At 33.6% G+C, this 18919-nt stretch overlaps 1 protein-coding gene across 1 annotated transcript in view; it reads left to right on the plus strand.

Moving 5' to 3' along the window:
* Positions 1–18919, plus strand: part of LOC121194920 (V-set and transmembrane domain-containing protein 2-like protein) — a 65982-nt gene that overhangs the window by 44733 nt on the left and 2330 nt on the right. The gene's annotated exons all lie outside the window — the stretch shown is intronic.

Genomic DNA, 18919 nt, shown 5'->3' on the forward strand with positions numbered 1-18919 from the left:
TGCCAAAAAAAGTCATACTTTAGTAAGGCCTCAAAATGTCATAAAAAACGACATACCGCGGTATGACGTCAATATATGCCAAAAAAAGTCATACTTTAGTAAGGCCTCAAAATGTCATAAAAAACGACATACCGTGGTATGATGTCAAAATATGCCAAAAAAAGTCATACTTTAGTAAGGTCTCAAAATGTCATAAAAAACGTCATAGTATAGTAAGGCATCAAAATATGCCAAAAAAAGTCATACTTTAGTAAGGCCTCAAAATGTCATAAAAAACATCATTGTATAGTAAGGCATCAAAATTTGCCAAAAAAAGTCATACTTTAGTACGGCCTCAAAATGTCATAAAAAACGACATACCGCGGTAGGACGTCAATATATGCCAAAAAAAGTCATACTTTAGTAAGGCCTCAAAAGGTCATAAAATACGACATACCGCGGTATGACGTCAAAATATGCCAAAAAAAGTCATACTTTAGTAAGGCCTCAAAATGTCATAAAAAACGACATACCGCGGTATGACGTCAAAATATGCCAAAAAAAGTCATACTTTAGTATGACGTCAATATATGCCAAAAAAAGTCATACTTTAGTAAGGCCTCAAAATGTCATAAAAAACGACATACCGCGGTATGACGTCAAAATATGCCAAAAAAAGTCATACTTTAGTAAGGCCTCAAAATGTCATAAAAAACGACATACCGCGATATGACGTCAAAATATGCCAAAAAAAGTCATACTTTAGTAAGGCCTCAAAATGTCATAAAAAACATCATTGTATAGTAAGGCATCAAAATTTGCCAAAAAAAGTCATACTTTAGTAAGGCCTCAAAATGTCATAAAAAACGACATACCGCGGTATGACGTCAATATATGCCAAAAAAAGTCATACTTTAGTAAGGCCTCAAAATGTCATAAAAAACGACATACCGCGGTATGACGTCAAAATATGCCAAAAAAAGTCATACTTTAGTAAGGCCTCAAAATGTCATAAAAAACGTCATTGTATAGTAAGGCATCAAAATTTGCCAAAAAAAGTCATACTTTAGTATGGCCTCAAAATGTCATAAAAAACGACATACCGCGGTATGACGTCAAAATATGCCAAAAAAAGTCATACTTTAGTATGACGTCAATATATGCCAAAAAAAGTCATACTTTAGTAAGGCATCAAAATGTCATAAAAAACGACATACCGCGGTATGATGTCAATATATGCCAAAAAAAGTCATACTTTAGTAAGGCCTCAAAATGTCATAAAAAACGACATACCGCGGTATGACGTCAAAATATGCCAAAAAAGTCATACTTTAGTAAGGCCTCAAAATGTCATAAAAAACGGCATACCGCGGTATGACGTCAAAATATGCCAAAAAAAGTCATACTTTAGTAAGGCCTCAAAATGTCATAAAAAACGTCATACCGCGGTATGACGTCAAAATATGCCAAAAAAAGTCATACTTTAGTAAGGTCTCAAAATGTCATAAAAAACGTCATAGTATAGTAAGGCATCAAAATTTGCCAAAAAAAGTCATACTTTAGTAAGGCCTCAAAATGTCATAAAAAATATCATTGTATAGTAAGGCATCAAAATTTGCCAAAAAAAGTCATACTTTAGTACGGCCTCAAAATGTCATAAAAAACGACATACCGCGGTAGGACGTCAATATATGCCAAAAAAAGTCATACTTTAGTAAGGCCTCAAAAGGTCATAAAATACGACATACCGCGGTATGACGTCAATATATGCCAAAAAAAGTCATGCTTTAGTAAGGCCTCAAAATGTCATAAAAAACGACATACGACGTATGACGTCAAAATATGCCAAAAAAAGTCATACTTTAGTATGACGTCAATATGACGTCAATATATGCCAAAAAAAGTCATACTTTAGTAAGGCATCAAAATGTCATAAAAAACGACATACCGCGTTATGATGTCAAAATATGCCAAAAAAAGTCATACTTTAGTAAGGCCTCAAAATGTCATAAAAAACGACATACCGCGGTATGACGTCAAAATATGCCAAAAAAAGTCATACTTTAGTAAGGCCTCAAAATGTCATAAAAAACATCATTGTATAGTAAGGCATCAAAATTTGCCAAAAAAAATCATACTTTAGTATGACGTCAATATATGCCAAAAAAAGTCATACTTTAGTAAGGCCTCAAAATGTCATAAAAAACATCATTGTATAGTAAGGCATCAAAATTTGCCAAAAAAAGTCATACTTTAGTAAGGCCTCAAAATGTCATAAAAAACGTCATACCGCGGTATGACGTCAATATATGCCAAAAAAAGTCATACTTTAGTAAGGCCTCAAAATGTCATAAAAAACGGCATACCGCAGTATGACGTCAAAATATGCCAAAAAAAGTCATACTTTAGTAAGGCATCAAAATGTCATAAAAAACGACATACCGCGGTATGATGTCAATATATGCCAAAAAAAGTCATACTTTAGTAAGGCCTCAAAATGTCATAAAAAACGACATACGCTATGACGTCAAAATATGCCAAAAAGTCATACTTTAGTAAGGCCTCAAAATGTCATAAAAAACGTCATAGTATAGTAAGGCATCAAAATTTGCCAAAAAAAGTCATACTTTAGTAAGGCCTCAAAATGTCATAAAAAACGACATACCGCGGTATGACGTCAAAATATGCCAAAAAAAGTCATACTTTAGTAAGGCCTCAAAATGTCATAAAAAACGTCATTGTATAGTAAGGCATCAAAATTTGCCAAAAAAAGTCATACTTTAGTATGGCCTCAAAATGTCATAAAAAACGACATACCGCGGTATGACGTCAAAATATGCCAAAAAAAGTCATACTTTAGTATGACGTCAATATATGCCAAAAAAAGTCATACTTTAGTAAGGCATCAAAATGTCATAAAAAACGACATACCGCGGTATGATGTCAATATATGCCAAAAAAAGTCATACTTTAGTAAGGCCTCAAAATGTCATAAAAAACGACATACCGCGGTATGACGTCAAAATATGCCAAAAAAGTCATACTTTAGTAAGGCCTCAAAATGTCATAAAAAACGTCATAGTATAGTAAGGCATCAAAATTTGCCAAAAAAAGTCATACTTTAGTAAGGCCTCAAAATGTCATAAAAAACGACATACCGCGGTATGACGTCAAAATATGCCAAAAAAAAGTCATACTTTAGTAAGGCCTCAAAATGTCATAAAAAACGACATACCGCGGTATGACGTCAAAATATGCCAAAAAAAGTCATACTTTAGTAAGGCCTCCAAATGTCATAAAAAACGACATACCGCGGTATGACGTCAAAATATGCCAAAAAAAGTCATACTTTAGTAAGGTCTCAAAATGTCATAAAAAACGTCATAGTATAGTAAGGCATCAAAATTTGCCAAAAAAAGTCATACTTTAGTAAGGCCTCAAAATGTCATAAAAAACGACATACCGCGGTATGACGTCAAAATATGCCAAAAAAAGTCATACTTTAGTAAGGCCTCAAAATGTCATAAAAAACGACATACCGCGGTATGACGTCAAAATATGCCAAAAAAAGTCATACTTTAGTAAGGCCTCAAAATGTCATAAAAAACATCATTGTATAGTAAGGCATCAAAATTTGCCAAAAAAAGTCATACTTTAGTAAGGCATCAAAATGTCATAAAAAACGACATACCGCGGTATGATGTCAATATATGCCAAAAAAAGTCATACTTTAGTAAGGCCTCAAAATGTCATAAAAAACGACATACCGCGGTATGACGTCAAAATATGCCAAAAAAGTCATACTTTAGTAAGGCCTCAAAATGTCATAAAAAACGTCATAGTATAGTAAGGCATCAAAATTTGCCAAAAAAAGTCATACTTTAGTAAGGCCTCAAAATGTCATAAAAAACGACATACCGCGGTATGACGTCAAAATATGCCAAAAAAAGTCATACTTTAGTAAGGCCTCAAAATGTCATAAAAAACGACATACCGCGGTATGACGTCAAAATATGCCAAAAAAAGTCATACTTTAGTAAGGCCTCAAAATGTCATAAAAAACATCATTGTATAGTAAGGCATCAAAATTTGCCAAAAAAAGTCATACTTTAGTAAGGCCTCAAAATGTCATAAAAAACGTCATACCGCGGTATGACGTCAATATATGCCAAAAAAAGTCATACTTTAGTAAGGCCTCAAAATGTCATAAAAAACGGCATACCGCGGTATGACGTCAAAATATGCCAAAAAAAGTCATACTTTAGTAAGGCATCAAAATGTCATAAAAAACGACATACCGCGGTATGATGTCAATATATGCCAAAAAAAGTCATACTTTAGTAAGGCCTCAAAATGTCATAAAAAACGACATACGCTATGACGTCAAAATATGCCAAAAAGTCATACTTTAGTAAGGCCTCAAAATGTCATAAAAAACGTCATAGTATAGTAAGGCATCAAAATTTGCCAAAAAAAGTCATACTTTAGTAAGGCCTCAAAATGTCATAAAAAACGACATACCGCGGTATGACGTCAAAATATGCCAAAAAAAGTCATACTTTAGTAAGGCCTCAAAATGTCATAAAAAACGTCATTGTATAGTAAGGCATCAAAATTTGCCAAAAAAAGTCATACTTTAGTATGGCCTCAAAATGTCATAAAAAACGACATACCGCGGTATGACGTCAAAATATGCCAAAAAAAGTCATACTTTAGTATGACGTCAATATATGCCAAAAAAAAGTCATACTTTAGTAAGGCATCAAAATGTCATAAAAAACGACATACCGTGGTATGATGTCAATATATGCCAAAAAAAGTCATACTTTAGTAAGGCCTCAAAATGTCATAAAAAACGACATACCGCGGTATGACGTCAAAATATGCCAAAAAAGTCATACTTTAGTAAGGCCTCAAAATGTCATAAAAAACGTCATAGTATAGTAAGGCATCAAAATTTGCCAAAAAAAGTCATACTTTAGTAAGGCCTCAAAATGTCATAAAAAACGACATACCGCGGTATGACGTCAAAATATGCCAAAAAAAGTCATACTTTAGTAAGGCCTCAAAATGTCATAAAAAACGACATACCGCGGTATGACGTCAAAATATGCCAAAAAAAGTCATACTTTAGTAAGGCCTCCAAATGTCATAAAAAACGACATACCGCGGTATGACGTCAAAATATGCCAAAAAAAGTCATACTTTAGTAAGGCCTCAAAATGTCATAAAAAACGTCATAGTATAGTAAGGCATCAAAATTTGCCAAAAAAAGTCATACTTTAGTAAGGCCTCAAAATGTCATAAAAAACGACATACCGCGGTAGGACGTCAATATATGCCAAAAAAAGTCATACTTTAGTAAGGCCTCAAAAGGTCATAAAATACGACATACCGCGGTATGACGTCAAAATATGCCAAAAAAAGTCATGCTTTAGTAAGGCCTCAAAATGTCATAAAAAACGACATACGACGTATGACGTCAAAATATGCCAAAAAAAGTCATACTTTAGTATGACGTCAATATGACGTCAATATATGCCAAAAAAAGTCATACTTTAGTAAGGCATCAAAATGTCATAAAAAACGACATACCGCGTTATGATGTCAAAATATGCCAAAAAAAGTCATACTTTAGTAAGGCCTCAAAATGTCATAAAAAACATCATTGTATAGTAAGGCATCAAAATTTGCCAAAAAAAGTCATACTTTAGTATGACGTCAATATATGCCAAAAAAAGTCATACTTTAGTAAGGCCTCAAAATGTCATAAAAAACAACGTACCGCGGTATGATGTCAAAATATGCCAAAAAAGTCATACTTTAGTAAGGCATCAAAATGTCATAAAAAACGACATACCGCGGTATGATGTCAATATATGCCAAAAAAAGTCATACTTTAGTAAGGCCTCAAAATCTCATAAAAAACGACATACCGCGGTATGACGTCAAAATATGCCAAAAAAAGTCATACTTTAGTAAGGCCTCAAAATGTCATAAAAAACGACATAGTATAGTAAGGCATCAAAATTTGCCAAAAAAAGTCATACTTTAGTAAGGCCTCAAAATCTCATAAAAAACGTCATAGTATAGTAAGGCATCAAAATTTGCCAAAAAAAGTCATACTTTAGTAAGGCCTCAAAATGTCATAAAAAACGTCATAGTATAGTAAGGCATCAAAATTTGCCAAAAAAGTGATACTTTAGTAAGGCCTCAAAATGTCATAAAAAACGACATAGTATAGTAAGGCATCAAAATTTGCCAAAAAAAGTCATACTTTAGTAAGGCCTCAAAATGTCATAAAAAACGACATACCGCGGTATGACGTCAAAATATGCCAAAAAAAGTCATACTTTAGTAAGGCCTCAAAATGTCATAAAAAACGTCATTGTATAGTAAGGCATCAAAATTTGCCAAAAAAAGTCATACTTTAGTATGGCCTCAAAATGTCATAAAAAACGACATACCGCGGTATGACGTCAAAATATGCCAAAAAAAGTCATACTTTAGTATGACGTCAATATATGCCAAAAAAAGTCATACTTTAGTAAGGCATCAAAATGTCATAAAAAACGACATACCGCGGTATGATGTCAATATATGCCAAAAAAAGTCATACTTTAGTAAGGCCTCAAAATCTCATAAAAAACGACATACCGCGGTATGACGTCAAAATATGCCAAAAAAGTCATACTTTAGTAAGGCCTCAAAATGTCATAAAAAACGTCATAGTATAGTAAGGCATCAAAATTTGCCAAAAAAAGTCATACTTTAGTAAGGCCTCAAAATGTCATAAAAAACGACATACCGCGGTATGACGTCAAAATATGCCAAAAAAAGTCATACTTTAGTAAGGCCTCAAAATGTCATAAAAAACGACATACCGCGGTATGACGTCAATATATGCCAAAAAAAGTCATACTTTAGTAAGGCCTCAAAATGTCATAAAAAACAACGTACCGCGGTATGATGTCAAAATATGCCAAAAAAGTCATACTTTAGTAAGGCATCAAAATGTCATAAAAAACGACATACCGCGGTATGATGTCAATATATGCCAAAAAAAGTCATACTTTAGTAAGGCCTCAAAATCTCATAAAAAACGACATACCGCGGTATGACGTCAAAATATGCCAAAAAAAGTCATACTTTAGTAAGGCCTCAAAATGTCATAAAAAACGACATAGTATAGTAAGGCATCAAAATTTGCCAAAAAAAGTCATACTTTAGTAAGGCCTCAAAATCTCATAAAAAACGTCATAGTATAGTAAGGCATCAAAATTTGCCAAAAAAAGTCATACTTTAGTAAGGCCTCAAAATGTCATAAAAAACGTCATAGTATAGTAAGGCATCAAAATTTGCCAAAAAAGTGATACTTTAGTAAGGCCTCAAAATGTCATAAAAAACGACATAGTATAGTAAGGCATCAAAATTTGCCAAAAAAAGTCATACTTTAGTAAGGCCTCAAAATGTCATAAAAAACGACATACCGCGGTATGACGTCAAAATATGCCAAAAAAAGTCATACTTTAGTAAGGCCTCAAAATGTCATAAAAAACGTCATTGTATAGTAAGGCATCAAAATTTGCCAAAAAAAGTCATACTTTAGTATGGCCTCAAAATGTCATAAAAAACGACATACCGCGGTATGACGTCAAAATATGCCAAAAAAAGTCATACTTTAGTATGACGTCAATATATGCCAAAAAAAGTCATACTTTAGTAAGGCATCAAAATGTCATAAAAAACGACATACCGCGGTATGATGTCAATATATGCCAAAAAAAGTCATACTTTAGTAAGGCCTCAAAATGTCATAAAAAACGACATACCGCGGTATGACGTCAAAATATGCCAAAAAAGTCATACTTTAGTAAGGCCTCAAAATGTCATAAAAAACGTCATAGTATAGTAAGGCATCAAAATTTGCCAAAAAAAGTCATACTTTAGTAAGGCCTCAAAATGTCATAAAAAACGACATACCGCGGTATGACGTCAAAATATGCCAAAAAAAGTCATACTTTAGTAAGGCCTCAAAATGTCATAAAAAACGACATACCGCGGTATGACGTCAAAATATGCCAAAAAAGTCATACTTTAGTAAGGCCTCAAAATGTCATAAAAAACGACATACCGCGGTATGACGTCAAAATATGCCAAAAAAAGTCATACTTTAGTAAGGCCTCAAAAGGTCATAAAATACGACATACCGCGGTATGACGTCAAAATATGCCAAAAAAAGTCATACTTTAGTAAGGCCTCCAAATGTCATAAAAAACGACATACCGCGGTATGACGTCAAAATATGCCAAAAAAAGTCATACTTTAGTAAGGTCTCAAAATGTCATAAAAAACGTCATAGTATAGTAAGGCATCAAAATTTGCCAAAAAAAGTCATACTTTAGTAAGGCCTCAAAATGTCATAAAAAACGACATACCGCGGTATGACGTCAATATATGCCAAAAAAAGTCATACTTTAGTAAGGCCTCAAAATGTCATAAAAAACGACATACCGTGGTATGACGTCAAAATATGCCAAAAAAAGTCATACTTTAGTAAGGTCTCAAAATGTCATAAAAAACGTCATAGTATAGTAAGGCATCAAAATATGCCAAAAAAAGTCATACTTTAGTAAGGCCTCAAAATGTCATAAAAAACGACATAGTATAGTAAGGCATCAAAATTTGCCAAAAAAAGTCATACTTTAGTAAGGCCTCAAAATGTCATAAAAAACGACATACCGCGGTATGACGTCAAAATATGCCAAAAAAAGTCATACTTTAGTAAGGCCTCAAAATGTCATAAAAAACGTCATTGTATAGTAAGGCATCAAAATTTGCCAAAAAAAGTCATACTTTAGTATGGCCTCAAAATGTCATAAAAAACGACATACCGCGGTATGACGTCAAAATATGCCAAAAAAAGTCATACTTTAGTAAGGCCTCAAAAGGTCATAAAATACGACATACCGCGGTATGACGTCAAAATATGCCAAAAAAAGTCATACTTTAGTAAGGCCTCCAAATGTCATAAAAAACGACATACCGCGGTATGACGTCAAAATATGCCAAAAAAAGTCATACTTTAGTAAGGTCTCAAAATGTCATAAAAAACGTCATAGTATAGTAAGGCATCAAAATATGCCAAAAAAAGTCATACTTTAGTAAGGTCTCAAAATGTCATAAAAAACGTCATAGTATAGTAAGGCATCGAAATATGCCAAAAAAAGTCATACTTTAGTAAGGCCTCAAAATGTCATAAAAAACATCATTGTATAGTAAGGCATCAAAATTTGCCAAAAAAAGTCATACTTTAGTACGGCCTCAAAATGTCATAAAAAACGACATACCGCGGTAGGACGTCAATATATGCCAAAAAAAGTCATACTTTAGTAAGGCCTCAAAAGGTCATAAAATACGACATACCGCGGTATGACGTCAAAATATGCCAAAAAAAGTCATGCTTTAGTAAGGCCTCAAAATGTCATAAAAAACGACATACGACGTATGACGTCAAAATATGCCAAAAAAAGTCATACTTTAGTAAGGCCTCAAAATGTCATAAAAAACGACATACCGTGGTATGACGTCAATATATGTATAAAAAAGTCATACTTTAGTAAGGCCTCAAAATGTCATAAAAAACGACATACCACGGTATGACGTCAAAATATGCCAAAAAAAGTCATACTTTAGTATGACGTGAAAATATGCCAAAAAAAGTCATAATTTAGTATGACGTCAAAATATGCCAAAAAAAGTCATACTTTAGTACGGCCTCAAAATGTCATAAAAAACGACATACCGCGGTATGACGTCAATATATGCCAAAAAAAGTCATACTTTAGTACGGCCTCAAAATGTCATAAAAAACGACATACCGCGGTATGACGTCAAAATATGCCAAAAAAAGTCATACTTTAGTAAGGCCTCAAAATGTCATAAAAAACGACATACCGCGGTATGATGTCAAAATATGCCAAAAAAAGTCATACTTTAGTAAGGCCTCAAAATGTCATAAAAAACATAATTGTATAGTAAGGCATCAAAATTTGCCAAAAAAAAGTCATACTTCAGTATGACGTCAAAATATGCCAAAAAAAGTCATACTTTAGTAAGGCCTCAAATGGTCATAAAATACGACATACTGACGTCAAAATATGCCAAAAAAAGTCATACTTTAGTAAGGCCTCAAAATGTCATAAAAACGTCATAGTATAGTAAGGCATCAAAATTTGCCAAAAAAAGTCATACTTTAGTAAGGCCTCAATATGTCATAAAAATGGTCATAGTATAATAAGGCTTCAAAATAGGCCAAAAAAAGTCATACTTTAGTATAGCCTCAAAATATGCCAAAAAATGTCATAGTAAAATAAGGCATCAAAATAAGCCCAAAAAAGTTATACTTTAGTATAGCTTCAAAATGTCAGAAAAATTATCATAATATAGTACGGCTTCAAAATAGGCCAAAAAAATCAGAATCAGAATCAGAAAAACTTTATTCATCCCCGTAGGGAAATTCTTTTGTGAATTACAACTCCCAATTGAAAATGAAGAAAATAGGAACATTGCAAATAGAGTGTGTAATAAGAGAAAATAGGTTTCTAAAATAAATAAGTGAAGTGAAAACAAACAAAAAAGGTATAGTATAATGAAAATCAAGTAATAATATTGCAATACCCCCCTTACAGTATACATATACTCCCATATCAAACAGAATAATATAATACAAATAATAGAAAAATAGAAAAACATAAAGACATCTTAATATTTTCAGATATGTACATGAGGTTTGTGGTTGATGGTTTAAAAATGAAGTATACACAGTATACATGAGTCCGTGGTTTTTACAGTTCAGAGTTATATAGTTTGATAGTGACGGGCAGGAATGATTTCCTGTCACTCTGTTGTGCAGTGTGGAACAATGAGTCTATTGCTGAACGAGCTTCTGTGACTGATCAGCACATGGTGGAGAGGGTATGAAGGAGAGTCCAATATTGTCCTTACTTTGAACAACATTCTCCTCTCAAATACTGTATTAAGTGAGTCCAGTTCCTCCAACACTGACCTTCCTGATAATCTTATTGAGTCTATTAGTGTCCTTCACCTTCAGGCTGCTGCCCCAGCAGACAACAGCATGCAGGATGGCACTGGCCACCACCGACTCATAGAACATCCGCAGCATCGTCCGGCAGATGTTAAAGGACCTTAGCCATCTCAGAAAATTGACGACTCTGGCCCTTTCTGTACACAATGTGCATGTTTTTGGACCTCCACCATGTCCACATTGTCCCCTTGAATGTTGACAGGGGTCACTGTAGTCTTGGTCCTCCTCAAATTCACCACCAGTTCCTTTGTCTTCATCACTTTGAGCTGCAGGTGGTTTATCTTGCTCCATGTGGCAAGGTTTTCCACAACCATCCTGTACTCACTGTCATCTGTTATACTTTAGTATGACCTCAAAATGTCATAAAAACGATCATTGTATAGTAAGGCTTGAACATAGACCAAAAAGTCATACTTTAGTAAGCCCTCAAAATGTCATAAGAAACGTCATAGTATAGTAAGGCATCAAAATTTGCCAAAAAAAAGTGATACTTTAGTAAGGCCTCAAAATGTCATAAAAAACCACATACCGCGGTAAGGCATCAAAATTTGCCAAAAAAAGTCATACTTTAGTAAGGCCTCAAAATGTCATAAAAAACGACATACCGTGGTATGATGTCAAAATATGCCAAAAAAAGTCATACTTTAGTAAGGCCTCAAAATGTCATAAAAAACGACATACCGCGGTATGACATCAAAATATACCAAAAAAAAGTCATACTTTAGTAAGGCCTCAAAATGTCATAAAACACATCATAGTATAGTAAGGCATCAAAATTTGCCAAAAAAGTCATACTTTAGTAAGGCCTCAAAATGTCATAAAATACGACATAGTATAGTAAGGCATCAAAATATGCCAAAAAAAGTCATACTTTAGTAAGGCCTCAAAATGTCATAAAAAACGTCATAGTATAGTAAGGCATCAAATTTTAGCAAAAAAAGTCATACTTTAGTAAGGCCTCAAAATGTCATAAAAAACAACATACCGCGGTATGACGTCAAAATATGCCAAAAAAAGTCATACTTTAGTTAGGCCTCAAAATGTCATAAAAAACGACGTACCGCAGTATGACGTCAAAATATGCCAAAAAAAGTCATACTTTAGTAAGGCCTCAAAATGTCATAAAAAACGACACAGTGTAGTAAGGCATCAAAATTTGCCAAAAGAAGTCATACTTTAGTAAGGCCTCAAAATGTCATAAAAAACGACATATCGCGGTATGACGTCAAAATATGCCAAAAAAAGTCATACTTTAGTAAGGCCTCAAAATGTCATAAAAAATGACATACCGTGGTATGATGTCAAAATATGCCAAAAAAAGTCATACTTTAGTAAGGCCTCAAAATGTCATAAAAAACGACATACCGCGGTATGACGTCAAAATATGCCAAAAAAAAAGTCATACTTTAGTAAGGCTTCAAAATGTCATAAAAAACGACATATACGATGTCAAAATATGCCAAAAAAAGTCATACTTTAGTAAGGCCTCAAAATGTCATAAAAAACGATATATACGATGTCAAAATATGCCAAAAAAAGTCATACTTTAGTAAGGCCTCAAAATGTCATAAAATACGACATATACGATGTCAAAATATGCCAAAAAAAGTCATACTTTAGTAAGGCCTCAAAATGTCATAAAAAACGACATATGACGTCAATATATGCCAAAAAAAGTCATACTTTAGTAAGGCCTCAAAATGTCATAAAAAACGACATATGACGTCAATATATGCCAAAAAAAGTCATACTTTAGTAAGGCCTCAAAATGTCATAAAGTACGACATACTGACGTCAAAATATGCAAAAAAAAGTCATACTTTAGTAAAGCGTCAAAATATGCCAAAAAAGTGATTTTTTAGTAAGACCTCAAAATGTCATACAAAAACGACATACCGCGGTATGATGTCAAAATATGTCAAAAAAAGTCATACTTTAGTAAGGCCTCAAAATGTCATAAAAAAAACGACATATGACGTCAAAATATGCCAAAAAAAGTCATACTTTAGTAAGGCCTCAAAATGTCATAAAAAACGTCGTACCGCGGTATGACGTCAAAATATTCCAAAAGAAGTCATACTTTATTAAGACATCAAAATGTCATAAAATACGACATACCGCGGTATGATGTCAAAATATGCCAAAAAAAGTCATACTTTAGTAAGGCCTCAAAATGTCATAAAAACATTATAGTATAGTAAGGCATCAAAATATGCCAAAAAAAGTCATACTTTAGTAAGGCCTCAAAATGTCATAAAAAACGACATACCGCGGTATGACGTCAAAATATGCCAAAAAAAGTCATACTTTAGTAAGGCCTCAAAATGTCATAAAAAACAACATACCGCGGTATGACGTCAAAATATGCCAAAAAAAGTCATACTTTAGTAAGGCCTCAAAATGTCATAAAGTACGACATACTGACGTCAAAATATGCCAAAAAAAGTCATACTTTAGTAAAGCGTCAAAATATGCCAAAAAAGTGATTTTTTAGTTAGACCTCAAAATGTCATACAAAAACGACATACCGCGGTATGATGTCAAAATATGTCAAAAAAAGTCATACTTTAGTAAGGCCTCAAAATGTCATAAAAACATCATAGTATAGTAAGGCATCAAAATTTGCCAAAAAAAGTCATACTTTAGTAAGGCCTCAGAATGTCATAAAAAACGACATACATATGACGTCAAAATATGCCAAAAAAAGTCATACTTTAGTAAGGCCTCAAAATGTCATAAAAAATGACATACCGTGGTATGATGTCAAAATATGCCAAAAAAAGTCATACTTTAGTAAGGCCTCAAAATGTCATAAAATACGACATACCGCGGTATGATGTCAAAATATGCCAAAAAAAGTCATACTTTAGTAAGGCCTCAAAATGTCATAAAAACATCATAGTATAGTAAGGCATCAAAATTTGCCAAAAAAAGTCATACTTTAGTAAGGCCTCAAAATGTCATAAAAAACGACATACATATGACGTCAAAATATGCCAAAAAAAGTCATACTTTAGTAAGGCCTCAAAATGTCATAAAAAATGACATACCGTGGTATGATGTCAAAATATGCCAAAAAAAGTCATACTTTAGTAAGGCCTCAAAATGTCATAAAAAATGACATACCGTGGTATGATGTCAAAATATGCCAAAAAAAGTCATACTTTAGTAAGGCCTCAAAATGTCATAAAAAATGACATACCGTGGTATGATGTCAAAATATGCCAAAAAAAGTCATACTTTAGTAAGGCCTCAAAATGTCATAAAAAACGACATACCGCGGTATGACGTCAAAATATGCCAAAAAAAGTCATACTTTAGTAAGGCCTCAAAATGTCATAAAAAACGTCATAGTATAGTAAGGCATCAAAATATGCCAAGAAAAGTCATACTTTAGTAAGGCCTCAAAATGTCATAAAAAATGTCATAGTATAGTAAGGCATCAAATTTTGCCAAAAAAAGTCATACTTTAGTAAGGCCTCAAAATGTCATAAAAAACGACGTACCGCGGTATGACATCAAAATATGCCAAAAGAAGTCATACTTTAGTAAGGCCTCAAAATTTCATAAAATACGACATACTGACGTCAAAATATGCCAAAAAAAGTCATACTTTTATTAAAGCGTCAAAATATGCCAAAAAAGTGATTTTTTAGTAAGGCCTCAAAATGTCATAAAAAACGACATAACGCGGTATGACGTCAAAATATGCCAAAAAAAGTCATACTTTAGTAAGGCCTCAAAATGTCATAAAAAACGACATACCGCGGTATGACGTCAAAATATGCCAAAAAAAGTCATACTTTAGTAAGGCCTCAAAATGTCATAAAAAACGTCATAGTATAGTAAGGCATCAAAATATGCCAAGAAAAGTCATACTTTAGTAAGGCCTCAAAATGTCATAAAAAATGTCATAGTATAGTAAGGCATCAAATTTTGCCAAAAAAAGTCATACTTTAGTAAGGCCTCAAAATGTCATAAAAAACGACGTACCGCGGTATGACGTCAAAATATGCCAAAAGAAGTCATACTTTAGTAAGGCCTCAAAATGTCATAAAATACGACATACTGACGTCAAAATATGCCAAAAAAAGTCATACTTTTATTAAAGCGTCAAAATATGCCAAAAAAGTGATTTTTTAGTAAGGCCTCAAAATGTCATAAAAAACGACATAACGCGGTATGACGTCAAAATATGCCAAAAAAAGTCATACTTTAGTAAGGCCTCAAAATGTCATAAAAAATGACATACCGTGGTATGACGTCAAAATATGCCAAAAAAAGTCATACTTTAGTAAGGCCTCAAAATGTCATAAAATACGACATACCGCGGTATGATGTCAAAATATGCCAAAAGAAGTCATACTTTAGTAAGGCCTCAAAATGTCATAAAATACGACATACTGACGTCAAAATATGCCAAAAAAAGTCATACTTTTATTAAAGCGTCAAAATATGCCAAAAAAGTGATTTTTTAGTAAGACCTCAAAATGTCATAAAAAACGACATCAAAATATGCCAAAAAAAGTCATACTTTAATAAGGCCTCAAAATGTCATAAAAAATGACATACCGTGGTATGATGTCAAAATATGCCAAAAAAAGTCATACTTTAGTAAGGCCTCAAAATGTCATAAAAAACATCATGGTATAGTAAGGCATCAAATTTTGCCAAAAAAAGTCATACTTTAGTAAGGCCTCAAAATGTCATAAAAAACGACGTACCGCGGTATGACATCAAAATATGCCAAAAGAAGTCATACTTTAGTAAGGCCTCAAAATATCATAAAATACGACATACTGACGTCAAAATATGCCAAAAAAAGTCATACTTTTATTAAAGCGTCAAAATATGCCAAAAAAGTGATTTTTTAGTAAGGCCTCAAAATGTCATAAAAAACGACATACCGTGGTATGACGTCAATATATGCCAAAAAAAGTCATACTTTAGTAAGGCCTCAAAATGTCATAAAAAACGACATACCGCGGTATGACGTCAAAATATGCCAAAAAAAGTCATACTTTAGTAAGGCCTCAAAATGTCATAAAAAACGACATACCGTGGTATGATGTCAAAATATGCCAAAAAAAGTCATACTTTAGTAAGGCCTCAAAATGTCATAAAAAAACGACATACCGCGGTATGACATCAAAATATGCAAAAAAAAAGTCATACTTTAGTAAGGCCTCAAAATGTCATAAAAACATCATAGTATAGTAAGGCATCAAAATTTGCCAAAAAAGTCATACTTTAGTAAGGCCTCAAAATGTCATAAAAAACGACATACTGACGTCAAAATATGCCAAAAAAAGTCATACTTTAGTAAGGCCTCAAAATGTCATAAAAAACGACATATACGATGTCAAAATATGCCAAAAAAAGTCATACTTTAGTAAGGCCTCAAAATGTCATAAAAAACGATATATACGATGTCAAAATATGCCAAAAAAAGTCATACTTTAGTAAGGCCTCAAAATGTCATAAAATACGACATATGATGTCAAAATATGCCAAAAAAAGTCATACTTTAGTAAGGCCTCAAAATGTCATAAAAACATCATAGTATAGTAAGGCATCAAAATATGCCAAAAAAAGTCATACTTTAGTAAGGCCTCAAAATGTCATAAAAAACGACATATGACGTCAAAATATGCCAAAAAAAGTCATACTTTAGTAAGGCCTCAAAATGTCATAAAAAACGACGTACCGCGGTATGACGTCAAAATATGCCAAAAAAAGTCATACTTTAGTAAGGCCTCAAAATGTCATAAAAAACGACTGTAGTGTGCTCCAAGGCTGTGGGAATTAGTCGGGTTACACAGTTGTGGGTTTTCAGTGTATTCTTTAATCAGTATTACCAAATGGCATTAACAATGTCTATTCCAACTGAACTAAGCTACACCTGTCTATCACCTGTCCGTCTGCCAACATGCAGGTCTTTCTTTCAGAACCAGTCTTTCACGTACTATCAATTCAGATTACATATCACAATGAACTTAAATAACAAGTAGCACACTGTAGAAATAACTGTTACAAAAGCAAAAGCATAAATCCCAAAATGTCCAAAGGGTTACAGACCATTTACTTCTGTCTGTTTGTGACCTATTTATTTTTATTTTTACTTTAGTAAGGCCTCAAAATGTCATAAAAACATCATAGTATAGTAAGGCATCAAAATATGCCAAAAAAAGTCATACTTTAGTAAGGCCTCAAAATGTCATAAAAAACGACATATGACGTCAAAATATGCCAAAAAAAGTCATACTTTAGTAAGGCCTCAAAATGTCATAAAAAACGACGTACCGCGGTATGACGTCAAAATATGCCAAAAAAAGTCATACTTTAGTAAGGCCTCAAAATGTCATAAAAAACAACTGTAGTGTGCTCCAAGGCTGTGGGAATTAGTCGGGTTACACAGTTGTGGGTTTTCAGTGTATTCTTTAATCAGTATTACCAAATGGCATTAACAATGTCTATTCCAACTGAACTAAGCTACACCTGTCTATCACCTGTCCGTCTGCCAACATGCAGGTCTTTCTTTCAGAACCAGTCTTTCACGTACTATCAATTCAGATTACATATCACAATGAACTTAAATAACAAGTAGCACACTGTAGAAATAACTGTTACAAAAGCAAAAGCATAAATCCCAAAATGTCCAAAGGGTTACAGACCATTTACTTCTGTCTGTTTGTGACCTATTTATTTTTATTTTTTAAATATCATTTCTGCAGCATTAAACATCAGACTAACCCTTTTTCTGGCTAACGCAGTTATCCTACATGAATGACATGAACGTGACAACAACGTTTTTAAAGTGATATGTAATTCAGTGATAAGCTCCTGGTCCATACTCCCATTTAGGTGTTAGATAACTATCAGGAAGCAGAGCCTAACGTAACACAGCCGAGGTATGAGATGGGCCAGTGGTGCAATGGATAACGCGTCTGACTACGGATCAGAAGGTTCTAGGTTTGACTCCTGGCTGGCTTGAATGTTTTTGTGAATTACCCCTAGGGGGATGAAAAAAGTATCTATCTAAATCACATGGTTTAAGCACAGTAAAACAAAGATCACAGACTGTGAGCAAGCTAAAAAACAACTGCAACTACTGTGATAAATATGTTTCTAGAGGTTGTTTTTCATCCTATACTGTAATTACAGGCATCAGAGTGAGTAAAAAGGGTCCTAATATGTCCATAGTCAGTGCAAGTAGGCATGCTGTGGCTGGTAGATGACTGAGTCAGCGAGTGCATTTTTTGCTCTCATTCCCACGGTCGCCAGTTTTGGTCAACCAGTTTCATTGCCAGACAGCTCAACTGACTGAGCATCTGTGAGATAGTACCAATAAGTGTTTGTGTGTATTACGGGGGAAATTGATGGTGTTTTTTTTTTTTTTTTTTTTTTTGTGCATCAGCTGTGATTCTGCAGGTATTTCATTTTGAAGGCTCATCTTCAGCTACATATAAAATTAAGGGCAAAGACTATGAGGAACCTCAGGCTCTGGCAAAGACAAGCTGGTGGGCAGACAGGCAGAAACACAGGCGGAGACAGAAGGACATAGTGAAGAAAACACAAAAAGAAACAAGCAAACATCCTGAGGATACCAGGATATCAGTGGTGTCTTTCCTTATAGTGATACTCTGTGTGAAATGTTGGCTAAACAGCAATTCAGTTGATGATTTAATGGTTAGTATAAGTATTAGTCATGTTCCTCAATGCTTATTTGTGTTGTGCACTCTGCCATGTTTGTGTGAAGTGTTAGCAGTGTTAGATTCTGTGAGAAGCTTTTCAAAGTTTTAACTTTAAGCGAGAAACCATCATTTTTTTTAA

The sequence above is a fragment of the Toxotes jaculatrix genome, chromosome 2 (assembly GCF_017976425.1).
Source record: "Toxotes jaculatrix isolate fToxJac2 chromosome 2, fToxJac2.pri, whole genome shotgun sequence".
In the NCBI taxonomy this organism is placed as follows: Eukaryota; Metazoa; Chordata; class Actinopteri; family Toxotidae; genus Toxotes; species Toxotes jaculatrix.